This window comes from Hippopotamus amphibius, chromosome 3, assembly GCF_030028045.1.
Source record: "Hippopotamus amphibius kiboko isolate mHipAmp2 chromosome 3, mHipAmp2.hap2, whole genome shotgun sequence".
Lineage (NCBI taxonomy): Eukaryota > Metazoa > Chordata > Mammalia > Artiodactyla > Hippopotamidae > Hippopotamus > Hippopotamus amphibius.
The window spans coordinates 12,356,869-12,373,085 of NC_080188.1; positions in this window are offsets into that span (position 1 = coordinate 12,356,869).

A 16,217-nucleotide genomic window follows, 5' to 3' on the forward strand; every position below is an offset into this window, starting at 1 on the left:
ACCTGTTTGTTCCCCTGAAATCAGCCCTATGAGGACAAAGATTCATTTCTGATGAAGAAGTGAAGACAGCTGTACATTCGTGGCTCACAGCTCAGCCTAAAACATTTTTAATGAGGGAATACGAAAGCTTGTTGACAGATGGGCAAAGTGTATTGAAAAGCAAGGAGATTATGTCAAAAAAATGATGTATTTGTCTTTTCTAAAAGTTAACTAAAATAAATTCTAAAGCCAGAGTGTGGATAATTTTTGACTTACCCTCATATGACATCTGACATTTATTTGTAGAGCAATGGTCTGCTCCTAGGTTTTGTTTCAGCTTAGGCATAGCTGCATGGATCTGGTGACAGATATCAGAACATGCTGGGCTATGATAAGTCTGTTTCTTCCTTTCTGGGCCCTGAAGGTCTTTGTAAGCCTAGGATTGATTCTCCTAGAATAATCAAAACACTTTTAAAACAGATAAATAATAAACCTTATCAATAACCATGACTTTCATAAACTGTAAAAAATATTCATAACTTTTCACTGGTTTCCATAAACTTCTTCAAAAATAATGAAGTATTGAAATTCTCAAATATTTTCTCATCAAGTTTTTTTTTTTTTTTCTCTAACCAAAAACTCTAGCATGTACCCTCAAGACCAAAAAAAAAGAGAGGAAAGTGATGGTGGTATATTGCAAAACTTATTTCAATTCTTTGTAGTTTATTCCTGAAACCTGTTTCTGCATCCCTGAAAGCTGAATCGGCAATGTGTTCAGTTTTGTCAGTAGTAATGTGGTGGAATTACTGTTGTATCAGATCTAAATCTAAGCCTGCAAAGGCTTAGCATAAGTCTGCTCTCATTCTTGGCACACTGAGATGATAGCCATGTGAAGAACAGGCTAGCCTGCTGGAGGATCAGAGGTTCAGCTTGCAGATGATCTGTAGTTAACTGCAGCTTCATGAGTAAGCTAGATCAGCCAATCCAGCTTGGTTCATCAAAACATCCAGCTGAGACCAGCTCCATTTTCCAAGCCACAGAATAATAAACTATAGTTGTTGTTTTATGGCAACAAATTTTTGGTGAGTTGACGTACACCAAAATGTAATGGATATAATGAGTAAGTCCAACATTCCTGAAGCAGGTATGGTATAAATACTCAGGCCTCTCAAAGAGTTCTAATGTAAGAAAAGCACAAGCTAAAAATTGATCCCCTAATCATGCCAAACATACAAGTGTAAGTGATGGGTATTTTCTTTCATAAACAAATTTTTAAAAGAAATTAGCTTAAATAATAACATTTTAAAAATAAAAAATAATAATAAACCAATTGAGAATGTATTGGCTACAAATTGATACAAATATCTGAAATATTCCTGAGAGCTTAATCAATTTAATTTCATGGAGGCATAATATTGAACAATGCTGCAAAGCAAAAACATTCACTATTGGATTGAAACTCCATAATTTTACAACACAATACAAAGTATAAGGTCTTTATACCAATGTACAACAGGAAGTCTAAAAAAAGAAAAAAAACAATTGAAAGTGCAGAAGAAATCTGGGTGAGCAGACCATTATTATATAAACTAGAAATTACCCAAGACAATGGTTTAACAACTCTGCTTGCACCAATGATCTCATGGGGTATTTAATAATGACAGGTGTTTAGAGCTCAAGTTTTGTGTTTCCTCTGAACAATGCTCTCTCACTGTATCCAACTCCTTGACTGCTAACACCAATAATTGCTTCAGTCTTTTGTAGTACCCAATCATCAATGTGCAAAGTTTTCCTACTGAAGTGAAAACCAGGAAAAATATCAATTCTCAGCACTGTTATATTACAGTGCTTAGTTTTCATTCATTTTGTCACAACTCTTCCAGAAAATGTGTCCCAAATTAACAGCCAACTATAACATTTCATAGTTGGTGTAAGAGGTAGAGGAGAAAAAGCAGTTCAAGTTGTTATTTAAAGATCTCTTTGATAAATGAAAGTGCATCAGAAAACCTTGTAAGTGACCACTCATTCAGTTTATAAATTCATAACAAAACTTTCCTGAAAAAAGACTATTTTGTCATTAAATAATTGATCAACATGATTATATTTGAGTCTCAGAATTTTTTAAAATTTAGAACTCACCTCTCTGTCCTAACAACAGGTGAAAAGCTGAACAGACTGAAAAATCAACTCTTCTTCCATTCACAGAGAAAGACACTGGACAGACTTACTATAAAACTACAGTAATCAAGTCAGTGTGATTTTAGTGAAAGAATAGATAAATAGATGAATGGAACAGAATAGAGGACCCAAATAGACCCACATGATTATAATCAACTAATCTTTGGCCAAAGAGTAAAGGCAATACAATGGAGCAAAGATAATCTATTGAATAAATGGCTGAAACAATGACACCTGCATGCACACACACACAAAAGGGATTTAGACCCAAAGCTTACACCATTCACAAAAATTAACTCAAAATGGATCAGAGACCTAAGTGTAAAATATAAAACTTAAAACTCCTAGAAGATAACATAGATGACCTCCTAGATGACCATGGAGTTGACAATGACTTTCTAGATACAACACCAAAGACATGACGTATGAAAGAAATAATGGAAAAGCTCAACTTAACTAAAAGCTTCTACTCTGCAAAAGACAGTGTTGAAAGAATGATAGAACAAACCACAGACTCAGAGAAAATATTTGCAAGAGACACATCTGTTGAAGGACTGTTAAAAACATACAAAGAACTCAACACTCAACATTAAGAAAGGAAACAAGCCATTTAAAATAAAAATATCAAAGACACCTCACTAAAGAAGATACTCCGATAGCAAATAAGTATGTGAAAAAATACATCATGTGCCATCAGGGGAATGAAAAATTAAAATAACGCTGAGATATCACTATACACTTATTGAATGGCCAAAATCTAAAACCTTGACTAAAACCAAATCCTGGTGAGGATGGGCAGCAACAGGAACTTTCACACATTGCTAGTAGGAACGTACAATGCTGCAATCACTTTGGAAAATGGTTTGGTTGTTTCTTACAAAACTAAACATACACTTACCTTGACAATCCAGTATTCACTTTCCTTGGCAGTTTCCCCCAAAGTCACAACTTTATGTCTACACAAAACCTGCACAAAGCTTATAGCAGCTTTGTGCATAATTGTTAAAACTTGAAAGCAACTAAGATGTCCTTCAGTAAGTGAATGAATAAAGAAAATGTGGTATACCCAGACAATGGAATATTATTCAGAGCTAAAATGAAATGAGCTTTTAAGCCATGAGAAGACATGAAAAAATTTAAATTCGTGTAACTCAATGAAAGAGGCCAATTTGTAGAGGCTACATACTGAAAGATTCAAGCAATGAGACACTCTATAAAAGAGAAAACAGCAGAGACAGTGGAAAGATCAATGATTGCCAGGTGTTGTGTGGCCAGGGGAAATGAATAGACAGAGTTTAGAAGATTTTTAGGCAGTGAAAATGTTCTATATGATACTATGATAATACATACAAATCAATACATTTGTTCAAACCCAACAGAATGCATGACACCAAGCATGAACTGTAATATGAACCATGGACGGTGGATGATTATGATATGTCAATATAGGTTCATCAGTTGTAACAGATGTACCACTCTGGTGGGGGATGTTGATAAGTGGGGAGACTATGCATGTGTGGGGGCAGGAGGCATATTGGAAATCTCTTCTGCTAAGTTTTGCTATGAACCTTAGGCTGCTCTGAAAACAAAAACAAAAACAAAAGCAAACCTCAGTTTCTGCTTGCTGTTCTACAGTTCCTGTTTCAGACATATTCCAAACCAAGAGTGACCCCATTTTCTGGCCTAGCCTAATCTTGGTTACTTTTTAAAAGCAATGAGGTAAACAATTAATTTTTCAGAAGAAATATAAAACCTGAAATTGTCCTTCCATTTTACATCAAAACAGTTATTAAAACAAACCAACAAATCAGTCCCTTTTCTTCCAAGTTTTTCTTGCTTTATGGCTTTTCATTTTCCCTGCTCTTTCCTATATTCCCTTTCTTCCTCCATTTATCCTTTTCCTCGTTCTTTGTTTCCTTCCTCCCTCTCTCCTTCCCTTCCTCCCTCCCTTCCTTCCTTTCTCCCTTCTCCAAGGAGTTCTGGATCCCTGCGTTCAGAAAGGTCCAATACATAGACTACAAGATTGAGGAAAAATATTGTTACAATTTGCAAACTCAGATAACTTCTTTATCTTATTGATGGTACTTTGGTGCATAGTCATTCACTTCTTCCAATAGAGTTATGAGAAATAAGTGAAGCAGATATAAAGAGACATAGATAATTATAATCATCATCCTGTTTGTTGCAGTATCGGAAATACATTGTTTAATGGCATGTTGGATAATTTACTTTTCTTCTTAAGAAAGAGAAAATATATATCTATATGTCCCCAAGAGAGTTTTTATTTGGGGGAGGGAGCTTTTGGTCTGATGAAAGGGATATTTGAGAACATTCACAAAGGGCAGCATCCTCTTCTTCTTTGCCTCTTCCATTAGAAAGGAAGTTTCAAATCAAAATATGATTATCTGAGCTGGTTGACTGGATCTGTTATTAGTTCTGTTGAGTAACAAAGTAAGAGAAACATTTAATAGTTTCTGTGCTTTCTCTTGTAATCCCACCAGGCTTTAAGTGGGGAAGAAGAGATCCAAATTCATCTCAAAAAATAATAGTGGGAAGGGTGCCTATTGTTCTTAGCTGGCAAAACTAGAGCAATCTGAAAAGGAGAACGATCACTACTCAGTATGGGTTAGTCGAATCACTAAAGAAAAAGTATTTGTCACTGAAGCTGTGCTTATTTCACATGAAGAATAACTTTCACTGGTGGGAAGACAGAATAAAAACCGGTCGCTTGCATGAAGTCTCTTTCTTGGAAATGCTTATCCTTTTTGAGTCCAAGAAATTTGAGAAGAAAATATGCATAGTCTTGTGTCCCAATTCTGAGGAATTGCTCTATTTATCAGGAAATAAAGAAAAGGTCAAGAGGTGACATTTCTTCCACCGGAGAATGTTTGAGGTTTTCTTAAGAAAAACTGAGTTAAAGATTCTGAAAGACTTGAAAAGAGAGTTGGGGGTGGAGATACCAGAGAAGAAAGACAAAGGTTAGGATTGTATTACTGATTGAGAATTCTGTCATTGCCAAAGAGGGAGACTGGAGATCCCCCTTTATTCTGCAACACAGTGGAATTGCTTACACTATCAAGTTCTTTAAGCATGTTTCTAGTACTTGCCTTTGTGATGGCCTTGACCTTTCTGTAAAAACTTCATATTAATAATATGTATTCAATCTAACCTGGAGCATAAAGGCTCTTGAAAGTTGTTGGGACTAGAAGTAGCAGTGAGCTAATAACTCTAATTTCCAGAAAATCATGGATGAAAAAGCAGGAAATGAAAAACCTTTGTCTTTTTTCATGAAATGTAACTTGGTATATTCCAGTGTCATTTAGAATGAAGAACTGACCGTCTGGGAGACTCTAGTAAAATCAAGCACTTAGAGTCTGCAAATATGTTGATAGCCACATTCTTACCTACTTCAAAATTAATAATGAACAAGAAAAGTGATTGACTCCTGTAAAACCAGATTATAAAAATGATCAACCATGTTTTCAGGGAAATAGACACTATACTACTCTATCCATATGTCCCCCCTTCTCCTCCCACCATCAAATCCAGTCCCAGAAGGAAAAATTGGAAAGCAATAAGAACAATTTTCTTTTTTTGGCTCTAGCAAAATACCTCTTACCCTTAAGTGTAGAAAGTCGGCAGAGAAATGTAAAATTATAAACATTTCATCAGTTATTTTTTAACGTTATGTACTTTTAGCATCATTAGGTCTATTGATTTTTAAAACTAGCAGAGGACAACTTGCTTTTCTAATTAGAGGATTTATCATGTTCAATTAATTTAATAATGAAATTTTGTTTTAACATGTATTAATATTTCATACAGAAATGGTAGCATAATCAGATATAATTTTACATAAAAATGAGGAATGTCCATAACAAGTTAAGCTAAATAATATGTACCATAATTGGGTAGATTTTACTTCCTATGACAGGTAATATTTGGCATTACTGTCAGTTACAGAACAGTGCACATTAAGAACAACTACAGATAGAAACAGATAAGTTCAGCCTTGAAAATATTCAAAAAAAGATAAAATGTTTCTACAGTAACATTGACCTTTATTTTCTGGTCCTTCCTCCAAAGCCAATAACCATCAGGTGTCTTCCTACTCTTTGTTTTCTTTAGTTGCCTTTACCCCAGTAGGGAGTTGGGCAATGCTTGTGCAAACACTGAAGGGGACAAGAGCTCCACACAACATAGCCTTCTGTGATCAGGGGTCATTTTGTCTGTAGCACGGAGATGAGTGGGACGGACAGAGAAATTGTTTCTATGGGAGCTGGAGTCAAGCCAAGTCCCAGAGCTTTGTAAGCCCTGTTAAATATTTTGCTTGTCATCCAAAAAGCAATGAAAAGCCATGTTAGGGTTTTAAACAGAAAAGTGTCATGCTGGGTTTACCACTTGTAAAGGACATTTCTGTGTACGATGGCGTGAGTGGTTTGCAGGGGGAGCCAGTTTGGGTTGAAGAGGACAGTTTAGGAAGCAAAAGCAGTTGTGTGGATAAGAAGTAATCCTGGCTTCTGAGGCTGGTTTTAATGGAAAGGAAGATAAATTTAAGAGATACTTAGGAACTGAAAACAGTTGCTATTGTAATACAAGGACTGGAGTTAGTGTAATACATTCAGGATAAGTCTAATGTTTACTTTTACATGGAATGTGTTCTTACCTGAGGTCAGGAACTCAGAAGACCTTCAGAAGAAAACAGTATGAGTTTCATACAGACCTACCAAGTTTGAGGTTTCTGAACTTTTAAGTGCAGAGTGTAGGGTGGAGGTTGAATATATGGGTCTGGGATGAGAAATTTGGATTGACAGTGAGGGAAAAAATGAGAAATGATTATACACAGTAAGCCCTCTACGTATGAACCTTCAAGTTGCAAACTTTCAAAAATACGAATGTGCGTTCACATGTCCAATCATGTAAGTAATTCATATGTCTGGCAGACAGTGTCACGTGCATGCATCCTCTACAAGTGGTTGTGCTTTTGTGTACTTTACTGTAAAGTACTGTATAGAGTACAGTAGTACAGTATCTTTATTTCAAACTTAGGTTGTCTGGAAGCAAGTGTAAAAGCAGCAGCAGTGTAGTGATCCAGGGCTACCATGTCATCTATGATGAGAAAAAAAGAGCTACTGACCAAACATCACTGCATTATTTTTTTTTTTTTTTATTATTTTATTTTATTTTTTTGGGGGGTACACCAGGTTCAATCAACTGTTTTTATACACATATCCCCATATTCCCTCCCTTCCTTGACGCCACTGCATTATTTTTTCAAGAGAGTAGGTAGAATTGAATTGGGCAAGGAACCAGAACCTGTGCCATCAATGTCAGGTGTGAGTGAAATTGCAGCTTGCCTTCCATCTCCTAATGCTGACAATCCTTCAGCTCTACCATCTCCCACAGTCTCTCCCTCCTCCAGTCAGTAATTCTTCTTGCCTATTCACTTGATACCAGCCCCTGCATGCCAGCTGTTGCACCATACTACTGTACTTTTCAAGGCACTGTACTGTAAGATTAAAGATGTTTTCATTTTTCATGTTTTTTAAAATGTATTATTTGTGTGAAAAGTATTATAAACCTATTATAGTACAGTACTGTATAGCCAATTGTGTTAGTTGGATACTTAGGCTAAATTTGTTGTACTTACAAACAAATTGGACTCACAAAAATGCTCTTGGAACGGAACTCTTTCGCGTGTAGGGAACTTGCTGTACTCAGATGTGAAATGAAAATATCTCATTTCTTAACTGAGTTTGCATTCATTTCATCATTAGTGAGAATGACTTTTACAAAATATTTGCTTGTTATTTTTAATAAAAACTGCCTCTCTATACCTTACAGTTATTTTTATTGAGTATATTTTTTCTTATTGATATATATCAGAATAGAGGAACAATGTTTGTCATTAGATACTTATTTGCTAAATTAATAAATGAATTATTTATTCTTTATAACTAAAGCTTTATACCATATATTTATCCTTCATGATATATTTGTTTTTTGAAACTTTAATTGTAATTTATTTGTATCATGAATGTTGGATGTTTGATATAAATGTTTGTAAAACTCTCTGGGCTTAGCGCTTTAGCTAGATTTGCTCTTTCTTCAATGGTTTTGTCTTATACAAGTTTTTTTTTGAAATCTTCATATCAATTTTAGTGTTTCAAACTTTAGAAGTATCAATAGTTACTTCAAAAATTTCAGATTAATTAAAATAACTTTTACGTAGCATTTAAAAATGTTATTTTCCCTTTAATATTGGGGTTAAATGCATCATCTTATTCCATGTGAAGTTATTTTTGTGTTTGAGTGTGTGTATGTGTATGTTTTGTTTCTTAAAAATCCAACCCATACTTTTGTTTATTTATTTTAGTTTTTATTTTCAGGTTCTTTCCCTAATTTATATATTTTATGCATTTATCTTCATTTCTCTGTATCCTAATTAATAAATTAAGAGATTTACTAATCTCTTGACTTAAATGCTTCTAACATCAATCCTTTTAATCTTGGCTTAATAATACCATATTTAAAGCTATAAATTTTCTTTGAATAGAGCTTTGGCCATGTACCATGGGTTTTAATATTTTAATATTTAATATTTTAACTTTTGTTAATGTCTAAACTATCCAAAAATTATTTTTTTTATTTCCTTTATAGCTTAAATGATATTTAGATTGTTATTAAAATGTTTTCAAGTTTTTACATTTCTTATGGTTATTGACTTGTTTTGACTTCTGGTTTTAATACTTTTTTGTTAGAGCCAGTTAGTGTGATAATTATACATTTCAGCATTTAAAACTTCATTTTGTTAGATAGTGTATACCAATATCTGTAAATGTTTATATATTATTAGAATAACAGTGTTTTATATATGTTCATTTTTGCCTCATCCATCATCAGGCCTGGAACAGACTTGGAAAATGAAAGGAGCATTTAACATTTCTTGGGGAAAAAAATGAATAACCTAACCATACTCTTCATTTTCCCATTTTTACTAAAAACAGAATTTAGTAAATAGATATGAGAATAGATTGATAATTAAATAACTGACAAGTATATTTAATGTTTGATAATATTATAGCAACTTCTATAGAGAGCCTGTGTCATTAACAATTCACCTGGAAATAGACAGTTACTGGTTTGGTTCAGCATCCCTGTATTTTCTTAGTCCTTTCAATCATGTGATTGCCATAGATCCAGGTATTACTTTATGTTCAAGGCATGAAGAAGATGAGAACTCCCCCTTTTATTTATTAGGTAGGCTAAAATTTTCCTACCATGCCCACAGTAGAGTCCCACTTAGATTCATTGGTCAGAGTCATGGTACATACTTATTCTTATCTTAAAGTATGTTATTTTCAAGTTCTGTATTAAAATTGTCAAGGAAGAAGGGAGTTAAAAATGGGGATTTATCTAACCAATGGGCTGTGGGTTAGGATTCTTTTTAAATGTGTGTTGCGTTGAACCAAATTAAATTGATATTCTAGTTACATGTGTTTCTGAAGTCTATAATAACTTGGAAGAAATAAAGACAAAATTGAGGAAGAGAAACTGTGATTTCAGCACAATTTAATAAAAACTCATTTAACATCCACTATGCACTATGTGCTACAAAAATATTTATTTCTATGTAGGCACAAAGATAGCTAAAACGAGTCTCTTAGTTCAGTTCTCCTAAATGACTGTTCTTTGGCAAATTATTTCTAACGAGACATTTTTGTAATAAGTGAGAATAAAGTTTCTTCACCCTATTTTGTCTTTATTTCTCTAAAGTGCATTAGCAAAATAGAGTTTGTAATGGTTATTTTACTTGAATAGGAGAATTTGTAATATTAATGCAGCATAAATGCTTAACTTCATTTCAACTGCAAATTCAGATAGCGACTTTTCTCTTTTGCCTCATTGGTATTTGGCAAGTCTAGAAGAATACTTAATATTCTTTACAACCTGGTTGCTTAGTATAACATATTCATCAAACAAGCATATGCCTATTAAGCACCAAATGGAAAACAGTTGAAGAGATGATATTAGGAGGTCTTTTGAAAAATATTTCTTGACCAAGGGTACATATAAGACCATCCCTGTTCCCTAGTTTACCATTCTGGTGAGTTGCTATAACTATGCATTCAGCAATCCACCCAAAAATAGTGAATTAATTATGTCTTGTATCACTGTGTATGTGTGTATAATCATAGTTTTATTTGATTCATTAGGGAAGCATTAATTGAATATCTTTCAATATTCAGAAATTATCTAGGATTCAAAGATGAGTAAGGAATTGGCACTCTTCCCAGGGTCTGACAATTTCTGGAAAACTTAGAGTTTAAAACCAAGGAATTAGTTTGATAAGGATAATCCCAGCTGATTATTTGAGACATGATTTAACAAGTGTCTAAAGTGCATTACTCAGTAATTTAATGAATTGAAGGTAGTTTTGTACATTCTGAAGTGAGATATATTTACAGGGAGTACAAAGGATCTAGGGTTTTAATTTTATCCTTTTAGCCCTTCCATTTTTTTCACATATGTAGGATGTGTAAAAATCCAGAGAAGATTTATGTGATATGGTTTCTTCATTTTCCTTAGGTGTATGTTTTTAAGATCAAAGGAGGTATCAGTAATGCTATTAAATTACAGGTTCTTATTTATCAAAATCCTTTATGTCCCTTTAAACCATATTCTAGACTAACCAGCCATGCACCTTGTGTTATGAAGTCTCATTTGTGTCACTGACCATAATTGCTGTTTTTGCTGAATTTGCAAAAGGTGAATCGTATGAGAACATTGATCTGGAGTTACTTATTGTTATCTGTGGATTTCAACTTTTTTTAAGAAAAGAAAATCTGTTCAGTAAATACAAAATAGCTTTTCATTCTTAGTTTATTATGAAGGATAAAAGACTGCAAGAATTCTTAACAATATTTGACAGGCTGGGATTTGAAGATTTTCCTCAAAAGGGTCACTGAATATTGATTTTCACATCATTTAGTTTAGCAACATAAAGAGAACATCACCTGTCTTCTCATTATCTCCACATATTCTGGTCCTAAAACCATGCATCCCATTCTTCTATTCGAGACATCTTGGGGTAGACTCATGATTTCTTTCCAACAGAAATAACTGTTCAAATAAATGTGTTTAAACTGATGTGTTCACTTAAAAATTGGTTTCCAGCTGATTGTTGTAGCTGATATGAGTGATTGTTCTCATGTAAGCAATTACAAGACCACAAGCAGAAGCCCACAAGCAGAGTCTGACTTCTCATCACAACCTGACTGAAGGCATGCTCAAATGTGACAGTCGTTGATGGTGGCAGCCTGGAGAGAGAACCTGCAAAAGTAAACCTCAAAAGAAAATAGTAATACTGGTATTTAGAAACTCTCTCTCTCTTTCTCTCTCTCTCTCTCTCTCTCTCTCTCTCTCTCTCACACACACACACACACACACACACACACACACACAAGCAAGGAGCAAGGCACACTGATTAGAATGGGAAATATGGATGAGATTTTGCTTAGACCCCTAGCCTCTTAGTCTTATTTTTCCACGTATATTTCCATATTGTCTCTCTTTATCTCCTCTTCTTCCTTGCTTTTCTACATCCACAGAAGGCTTTCTGACTTTACCATGGAAGAGGTAAAGGAGCTGCGGAAGTTTAAGATAAACATGGTATAGAAAACAGGTTTTTTCCCCAAAATTTCATTTATCACAGTCCATTGCATTACTGAAAATTGGGTATACTAGGTAAAATTTTATTTCTGTTCCTTATTTGATTTTACTTTGGGTTGATATTTCATGCATTATAACCTGATAGATTATAAAGGAAAGAGGTAATAGGTATTTCTCAGTACATCATTTGTGATCTGAATTTCTGAGAAATTCCCTCTGCACATGTGAAATTATTCATACCATTTTGCAAAAAAAGAAAATATTGCCTTGTATTCTCAATTATATTATAAGTAGCCGATACTTTTGGGTTTCCACTATGTGTTTTTATTGTTGTTGTTCTCCTTACATGATGTGTCTCTCTATTTATTTATGAGATAATAATTCCCATTCTTCAGTAGATACTGATATTTCCTGTATTGAATTTAATGAAGGAAAAACCCCATTTCAAGAATTAGAAAATGTGAAAAAAACAGAGCCAGAGAACATCTTTATTAAAAATTAATGTAAAAATCTTCATTTCTCCAAATATTAATTAATATAATTGTGATTATCATTGATGTGATTGCCTTTTTAAATAAATTTAAATGTTTAAATACGACTGAAATAAAGATGGTTATAAGAGTGCAACCAGCTTGCTATACAGTAGAGAACAGCATTATTTGAGGGGTAGTTGTGACTGTCCTTCTGCTATGCAGTTATAAACATTATTTAAAAACACACATTCTAAAGTTGGTCATATGTGTACTGCGTTCAAGCACTTGGACAAAAGTGTTATTTCATGGAGTGGATGGGACAGCTATTCTATAATACATTTAGAGAAGTGTTAAAAAGTCTGTAAAACTCCCAATAATAAAAGTACTACATATATGCTAAAAAAATTGACAAAGATGAAAGGTTACTGCTGAAACATTACATATGAAATTAAACAGAATTTACTTTCAGCCCATCACATAACTTATTTTACTAGAATGAAAATTAGTTATTATCATTAACATCACCTTGAAATTGGGCTTTCATCTGATGAAAAGCTACCTGCTAAGAGGTGGAAGGCAATTGTGATCAAATTTTGCTATGTCTCTTGTGTTAGAAAAACCATTTAAGTAATTCTATAAATTTTGTTTCTTTCATCTCTATGCCAGATTTTAGAATCCAAAAATGGACATTCTATTAAAAATAATATTCTGATTAAAATTAAATGTAAAGTTATCAGAATATAATATATATCATGAAATTTCGTAAATGGCTGACACTGTAATAAGCCATCAAAGCCAGGAGGTAAAGTGCTCTCACAAAGGTTAAAAGAGAACACCTTCAGCATTTGCTGAAGGCACATTATGTCTGGGCGTATATGAAACCATCAAAGTGAACAGGAGCCACATGTGTCAGCTTAAATTAGTTGGCCATGCCACTTTTTGGAGTTGTTGCTCATCACAAACTGACATTTTCCATCATTTGCAACTGACAGGAAAAAGCAGAAATGACCTCAATATGTTGGTTTGTAGAACCACGGACCATAAAAATTCCAGCTGCTGCTGATCTAAACCAATGAATGCGATAGGGATAAGGGCTTCTATTTCAACTTTAATGGGATTCTTTGGCCATATGCAGAAGAAGCAGTTGTAAAGTTTTCAACTAAAGCTAGAGTAAGAAATATGGATACAGAAAGGTGATGGTTCCAAGAAAATCACATTCCAAATACAGCCTTGCTTAGCAGTCTCCATGCACTCACTTGATGGTACAGCCATGTGGATTTTGGTGTGTGCTTTCAAATGGGGGATTTTATAATAGAAAATATCAGAACTAAGAGCACTCATTTAATAAGTGTAAAGAAACCAAATGGTTACCCCATGATTATGAAGACATACAATTTGTCCCTGATTATTCCAGAGGAATAAACATATATTTAAGAAAATTCTTTAAAAATATCTAGCATCTTCCTATAATGTGTTTTGCCATTTAGGAAACAGAGACAGAGAAGGAGTATTGTGCAAGAAATACCTAATGTGATAATTATTGATGGCTCAACTGAGGCCAGTTTCCAAATACCATAAATTCTCAGCCAGAAGTTTTGTATTGGATACCTTTCTGCTCTTCAAAAATATGCTAGTATAATTTTTATAGGAAGTTAGCAAGAAAGCACAATTTCTTTATGTATAACTAACAATAAGAGCCTCACTTGGGTTTTAAAAAGAAGGACGTTTAAATGTATTTATCTACTTACCACCACTAAACTTTGAATCACAGGAATTTTCTCCAAAGTTTTACTGCTTGTGATTCTTATAGACATATTAGTTTCTGCATAGTAACTAATGTAGTAACTAACGCTATGGTTTCTATGTTTACCCACAGAGCATTTTGATTTTGATTCATGAATTTTAGTGCTACATTAACATTATCATGCTTGATTTGAAGTTTTAATCTATTATTCAACTTTATAACTAAAAATATCTTGACATATTATTTCATCTTCGACCTCATTTTTTGGGTTGGACAGTATTTTATTGAATGGTTTTGAAGATTAAAACACATTCCTGGCATTACTTAGGTAACATATTATTGTCATTGTAAAGCTATTTAAAATTTCAACAACCCATAAATCCACACATGGCTCCTATGGTATAGAAGTTACAACTTCCTAAGGAATTTAGGTATATGATGGTAAAACATGGTCTGTCATACTGCCACTGTATCATAGATTAAAGGGAAAGCTTTCTCACAACTATGTATGGAAATTTAGTGTGATGATACTCAACATGAATAAAAACTATTAGATGTTTTTAATTTAGAAAAAACATTTTTTTCATATTTCTGTGAAGTTTTATGAAAGTAATGACTGTTAAGATTAAATAAACATGACAAAAACAAGGAAATGTAGGAAATATAATAACTTTAATGGTAGCTTTCAAAATGAAGTATGTGTTCTTTTATTTTGAAATTGTCCTGGTAATGTTTCCTTATGGTACTGTCCAGTTCACACAAATGTATGAAACTTACATAAAGTTGTGTAGTAGATAAACTTTTCTTTAGGTGCCCTCAGTATTACTGATCTGAGTATCAAAAACTTCCTCTTTTTGGTCAACTGCTGTCTTGTCTTAACTCAAGAACTCTAAATGACACATTCCATTTGATTGACCTGTCCCGTTCTTTATCAATATCAGAATGACATGTTTTTTTTCATGAGATGTAAATCAATAAACAAGATAACAATAAAAAACAAAGAACTGAAAATCAGCTTGAGTACTGTGTCTGCCAAATCTGAATTTGAGTATTTACTCCCAAATCTTCTAGATCTGAGATGTTAGGTTAACTATTTCACTCTTATGAGTCTTGGTTTCCTCATCTTTGAAATAGGGGTAAAAATCACAGCTAGGTAACCTGTTGTGATAACTGATAGGTATCACAATGACTACCTATAAACAAAAATTTTGCCTAAATAGATATCAGTGGATTTATATGATTATAAAATCCAATATCTTTCATTTACACCATGAGTGGCACACATGTCATGTCTAACTTCCTCACTGCATGCATGGGAGACATCACTAATGTCAAAGTGGTTTCTGATGAACTTTGATGCAATGCTGAATCCTTTCCTGTGACTATGGATTAGCGTTGTCACAAGAAAAAAAAAAAAAGCAAGAAAAACATGGCTAATATCCACACTATGTCAAGTCAACTTCCTCCAAAGTTTCTTCATTGTTTCCTAAATAAAATACAAATTTTTTAAATGGAAAAATGTTGAAGTTAAGATAATCTTTCATTAATCCCTTGATCATTTCCTACTTTTCCTAAACAAATTTCTTATTCCATATTCCTCAAACTTCAAGAATCTTTACTGTTACTTGCTGTGTGTTTATTGGAATGTATGAGTCAGGACTCTTGGTAGAGGGGCTGAAATCCATTTATGACCAGCTTAAGCAAAGAAAAATGAATGTATTTTCTCAGGATACAGTTTTAGAGTATGTGGTGTGAAGGTAGCTTCATGCAACACTGACTCCAGGATGGGAGACAATGTCATTATGGTTCTGTCTCTCTTGCCATCTCCCACTTGTTTCCCTCTGTGTGTTCTTCTGATGCACATTCTCCATTAGCAGCCAAGATGTTTACAGAGAGTCACAGGCTTTTATCATTTTTAAGGTCCCTGACCTCAGTAATAAATAGATTCTCATTTTCTCCAGTATCTTTATAAATGCCTATGAAGGGAACTTGACTCTGGTCAAGTCACAAGCCCACTGTTGAAACAATCCCTATGTTCAGGGAGATAATGTTCTCCAGGGCCTGCCAGTCACTCCAGTGGCTGACCAACGGGAACAAGTAGGCAGTTTACCACATCCCTCCAAAAAGGAAGTTCATGCAAACACAATAAGAAGGAAAGATGATCACTCCTC